The sequence below is a fragment of the Ixodes scapularis genome, unplaced genomic scaffold (assembly GCF_016920785.2).
Source record: "Ixodes scapularis isolate PalLabHiFi unplaced genomic scaffold, ASM1692078v2 PGA_scaffold28__5_contigs__length_5199819, whole genome shotgun sequence".
Taxonomy (NCBI): domain Eukaryota; kingdom Metazoa; phylum Arthropoda; class Arachnida; order Ixodida; family Ixodidae; genus Ixodes; species Ixodes scapularis.
Genome location: NW_024609855.1, coordinates 2,124,586 through 2,130,716, shown reverse-complemented (window position 1 = coordinate 2,130,716; position 6,131 = coordinate 2,124,586).

The following is a 6,131-nucleotide window of genomic DNA, read 5'->3' as shown; positions in this document are numbered from 1 at the left end:
CTCGCTGCGTGCATTTGTGTGCAACCTCGAGAACCCCCACCGAGACTAGTACTCGTTTTATAACACCCTTGCTTCTCCAATCACAACTTTCAATTGGGCTAACAAAATACACGTCGAACCGCACTGTACAAGAATGCGTTCAGGCGCAAACTTGTGCCTCTTGATACGTTGCTGTGAAACTTGGCCACGGAAACAAGGGTGTTATAGAACCTGAGCACTTGTCGCAGTGGCTGTTCTCAAGGTTGCAAAAAAAAGAATGCACGCAGTGAGCTGGCTCGACGTTCGGCATGCGTCGATCTGCGTTCACTTGACTTGGCCGTCGCGGCGTTTTCGCTCGCCCACCACCTGAAATATCCTAATTGCTTCGTTATTCGCTGCGACCGATATGTAGCGACGAGAAGAAAAGGGTACTTACTGCATCGTACATACGTAGAGCATCTACGACAACGTGAGCAATGGCGGTGCGGAGTCGATGGCACGACAGATGCACAACCCGGTGAAACCAAAACCGAAACTATTTGTTGAGAGTCTCCTGCCCCCAGAGTGCACCTGAACCACTAGGCGCACTGCTATTTTGCATATTGCCCATTCATAGCTGTTTGAGTTTCCCATGACCTCCCAGCGAAAGCACATTCTTTGAAGGTGGTTTGTTTTGGACGACTCGACGAATATTTGAATTGCAGATTATCTTTAAACAGCGAGACAAGATACCAGTGATAGACCGAACTTTTACCCAATCGAAAATTCGGTGCGGAATCTTAGGATTTGGCAAAGCCGAATCTGTGGCAATCTATTCAAGAAGATTCGGCAACAATACCTTTGGCAATCCTAAAAGTTGATATTTCGTATTTCAGGCAAAAAAAATGTTCTAGTTTTTCGATTTTTTTCAAATACATATTGACACAGTTATTTCTAAATAAGGTGATATTATGCAAGATAATTGTATAGGTGTCAGTTTCGTATGCTTACTGGCAATTTTACAGTGACTTTTTGCAAAAGAGGTGTGACACTGAGGTTGGGTAGTAGCGAGTAGAGCACTATATAGCTCGGAGAAACAGAGCAACGTAATCCTTCGATCCGGTTGTTTTCCTGCCAACATGGCCGACAGAGCAGCTTGGCGCGAGTCACGTGGTACTCTCGGCTCGAGGAGGCGCCAGCCCTATGGAAGAACACTTGAAGATCGACGCAACACAATTCAGTAAAAAATAAACACCAAGTTCACACTTTTCGAAACTAGTCCGTCGTGAAATTGGTAAAGCACTGAGCACTGCAGCGGTTTGGCCTTGCTGCTGCCCGTAGGGAGGTACGACACGCGGAATCCAGTTCAACAACAAAAGTGTTTATTACCTGTAGGCTCCCCCGCTGCGACTGCCCGCTTTGCAGAAAATTGGTTTGCTCTTTATACAGCCTTGATGGAGATGCGCCTCAACGGGTAATCGGTCTTTTAGCTCTAGATGATAAATTTAGCCAGTGCGGTGCAACCGCTAACCTGGGATTTTTAACGTGCATCACACAGTAGTGATCACACGAACGCGTGCCGGTACGAAACTCATCCAGATCGAAACGGGCGGGGGCGGCGGGGATCGAACCCAGGAGGTTCCCAGCGCAAGCTTTCGCTCCACGCTCCGAGCTGAGACGTGTTAGCTCACTCGGCCACTTCCTCCCGCCCGCTGGGCAGAGTTTTGGCCCCATTTATATATAGTGAGGGGCGCGGGGCTTTCAGCGGCCCCACTCCACTTGAGCGCGCGAGCGCCCTTGCACTTACCTCAAATACGGATGCCGGAACCCGTAGTGACGTCAACGCTCCCTCCGTACGGGCGGTGACGTAATTACGGCTTCCGGCACCCGGAGTGAAGAGTTGAAAAATTTTCAACTTTCTCCTTCCCGGGTCGTGACGTAGTTTCCGTATTTTCTCCACGGCCAATCAGCGCGGCGCGCTTCCCTCCTCCACCCTCCTTGCCACCGGCATTCACGTGGTTCCGCGTGCAGATGCCTCAGATCAACGCCTCCTAGAAGACAAGCCCGTAGCGCTCTACTCGTGACGTCGCGAGGGAAGGCCATCGGGGGCGCGCGGCGAAGCGAAGGCAACCCGCGTGGATCGATCGCCGTAACGTGCTTTTAGTCACATAAGCGTGTCTTATTAGCTAAATTGAAAGCTGCACATAGCAACGGGTCTCGAAAACATTTCATTACACGGGCAAAATATTACACTGCTAAGTGATCGGTATGAAATTGTACGAGGAAGGCGCATAAGAGAAAACATTGATTCACGCAATTATTGCTGCAGGAATGCATATTTTACACAGAAATACTTCGACAAAATGGCAAGACTCGCAGTGATTGGACACAGTAACACACGTAACATTGAAAAATCAGTTAGACGTAGTCAACGCGGACACGGCTAGAGGAATGTCACTTACGATCATGTAAGCGATGTTATCGCGTGCAGTCACTGAATTCTTGCATCATATTGCGGCCACATGGCCAAAGTAATGTAATTTCGATCGAATAAAAATACGGGGCCGACAAATCAGCTTGCCACGCTCACATAATTACTCAAAACAGCGAGCTGATTAAATCCCGTATTATTTAATCAAGATATATTAACTTTGCCGTGTGGCAGGGGTACTAAACTTACTGTTTCCAGTTAACTAATTTACTTCCCCCTATGGGCTCGAGGTGCCTAAGAACAAAATATAACCTATTCTGTATACAATAATACTATTACCTTAATACAGTTAAGATTTTAGTATAAACGCGGTAAAGGCAACAAAATAACATTAGTATAAATAAACACATAAGCACAAACAACGCACTTTCAATAATCACAGAATCTTGTTATTTACCTTCCAGTAAAAACTAGAATATTACCACGCATAATTATAAATGCCGACGCAATAGCAACCGGATAATGACGAAGAACAAAACTCCATTCTATCACGATATTAAAAAAAATCGACTGCAGCACTTTACTTGCGTCTTACATGACCAAGAAAGCCGTAAATAAGTTGTTCCTCACCTGTCGATCGTATCCATACGTCACACACGATCCATCACAAAAAAAATTTAACACGAACTTCAAGAAGTCTCTCTCTGTTGAGAGAGGTCATCGGCCAGTGTCATCGTTGACTAGTTGCCACACACGTCAGTCAAACCGTTGCAGGACTTGTTTCGCGAATTCACGTAAATGCCGTAGTATCAAGCGAACACACACACACACACAAAAATCTACACGAGACTGCGGTGACGACAAAAAAAAAAAAAACGATGGGTAGGACAAAACCACACACACACACACACACACGAGAGCAGCACCAGCAGTGTGGGACGAGAGGCACGACCCATCTCTTCCTTGTGTTCACTCCCTCCCAGCGGCGATGAATGGATTTTTTTTCGGTTCCTTTCCCTTCTGAAATGTCTCAGCGTACCTTTGCATGCAGTCAGCAGCTCACACGCAACGTAAATTTACCAGAATCAGAGCCCGTACGAGGGAAGATGTCGCATCGGAAATTCGGAGCCGGTTCATTCGAAAAGTGTGGGGAGCTGCGGGACTGCGCTTAGTCCCGCGGTTACGGGGATAATCAAAAGTATAAATTTGGTACTTTCAACTTTGGTAACGCGTTGTATATTACGTTTATATTATATGTATAATAAATTGCACAAGACTGCGCTTTTATAACGTGTATTAATGTCGGATAAACGCGCACGAACATTAATGCGCCGATACGCGTCGACAGCGGCATTTTCTCACGTAGTTGCGCAATGGCCTTCCTTCAAGGAGGATAGAAGCCTAGGAGAGGGCATGACGACGGCCGTGTAGCCTCCACAAGCCATGCTCCCTTGACGCCTCGCCTTTTTCTCATTTTCCTCCTTACTCTCCTCACTTACCACGCCAGCGTGACCACATCACGTGACCGTAGCTACCCTTCATGTAGCTATGGGGTACTAGGATACACCACAGGCCAGCCTTCGATCCGATAAAACCTACCGGACGGAGCGCGCGCAAGCCTGCAAGGTGTCTTTCTAGAGTCAACCATCCATCTCACACGTGACATGTCACGCGCACCAATCGCCAGAGAGATCTACGGTCACATTGGCCACAACATCTTTTAAACTTTTTATGACTAGGCTTCACCAATATTGCAACGTGCCCTCTCCTAGTACTTCTAACCTCCTTGCCTTCCTTCCTTCGCCATTGTGACGTGCCCGCTCGGAGCGCTATGGCCTTCTCTTCTAGGAGGTGTTGCTCAGATGCTCCGTGCTTGCTTGCAAGAAAGGCTGCGACGATGAACTTCACGCCCGTCTCCGACGCGAGAAAAGCTGCTCAAGCTGCAAAGAAGAGTGCCGCTGCCGCGAAGAGGGCTGAAGTTGTCGCTGCGTTTGATGTACCCGAGAAAACCTATAGTTTAGTTCAGCTAGTTCAGCGGTACTTCTGGATCTACGACAGAAGAAGGAATGCCGAGTTCAGTTGCGAGTCTTCAGAAATGTTCAACTCGTTTGATACTGCTTTTAATAATTTATTCACATGGTTTTCGGAGACACGGGAGGTGGTTGCAACCCGATGAAATGGCATCTTCAATGCAAATATGAGTGGCCTTTAGAAAGGCCGTTTGTAGAGGCAGGCAGTGGTTGGCATGCTGGCTGCAAAGAGGCTGGAAAGGCAGTGGGATATTATTCATAAGCAAATGTGCTCCGCTTCCGGCTTTGAGGGCATGCTTGCCCTCAAAGCCGGAAGCGAGCGGGCTCCATCCAAAAACATGTCAAATTTCTTGAGCGCGAACACAATGGCGAGGCATTCCTTCTCGGTGACTGAGTAGTTACGCTCGGCTGGGAGAAGCGTATGACTGGCGAAAGCAACTGGGCGTAACACGGTATCAAATCCTTAGAGCAAGACTGCCCCCAAACCGTAATCACTCGCGTCCGTTTGTAAGACGAACGGTTTGTTTAGATCAGCAAGCTGCAAAGGCGCGTTTCCTGCTATCGCTTCCCGAAGAGCTTCGAACGCATGCTGTTCGTTATCGCGCCATACCCACTTGTTTCCTTTACGCAGCAACTGATAGAGGGGCCTTGATATGCTAGCGCAGGTGTGGGACGAACTGTCGATAAAAGGCAATCATGCCGAGGAAGCGTTGTAAGCTCTTGATATCACGGGGCGGGGGGTATTCTTGGATGGCACGGAGCTTTTCTGGGTCCGGCTTGAGCGCACCGTTATCAACTACGAAGCCAAGCAGGTCGATCGTGTTAGTAACTAGTTGTATTTTGCCAGGATGCACTTTCATTCCAGCGTCATGGATGCGTTGTAGCACAATCTGCAAGTGCTCCAATTGTTCGTCAAATGAACGAGAAGACAGTTACGTCATTGAGATACGAGAGGGCAAACCAGTGTTTTGCATCGCCCAGGACGATAACTACCATTCTTTGGTAGGAGCTGGGGCTGTTACAAAGTCCGAAAGACATTCCGACGAATTCAAACGAGCCTCTGAGACAGGTGAAAACGGTTTTTTCCACGTCGTTTGTGTGGAGACAATGCAGAAGGTTCGTTTCAACTCGTTCGTGTTGAGAACCGAAAGTAACTTTATTCTCTCGAAAATAACATACGAAGCCGCCCCGCGGTATCACAGGGTTGCCTGCGGCAATCACGTACGCGAGGGTTGCGCCCTCTACATCTCCCCCCTCAGAATCACACTAAAGGTTCAACCTCCTGGGACCCGTCTGCCACACCTGGTTCTTTGTACAGGTGAGGTACCCAAGTCGGGTTCGTTGAGCCGGAGATTGTGGCTCGTAGGCGAAGATGGCTGTTGAGGTTGAGCCGATCCTTGAGCTGCAGGTGCAGGTGGTTGTCGAGGTGAAGTCCGTTCCTGCGCGGCAGGTGCCGCCAGCTCTTGAGAAGGAGCCAGTCCTTGAGCTGCAGGTGCGGGTGGTTGTCGGGGTGAAGCCCGTTCCTGTTCTGCAGGTGCCGCCGGTTCTCGAGAAGGAGCCAGTCCTTGGGCCTCTTCTCTCGCGGTTTGGTCTTCATAGCCAGTCCTGAAAGGTACCAAGGTTCTCCGGTTGCGTTGCGAGATTGCTCCCTCATCCGTTTTCACCACGTACGACCTGGGATGTTGCGCTCGTTCTGACGAACCCAGACACGA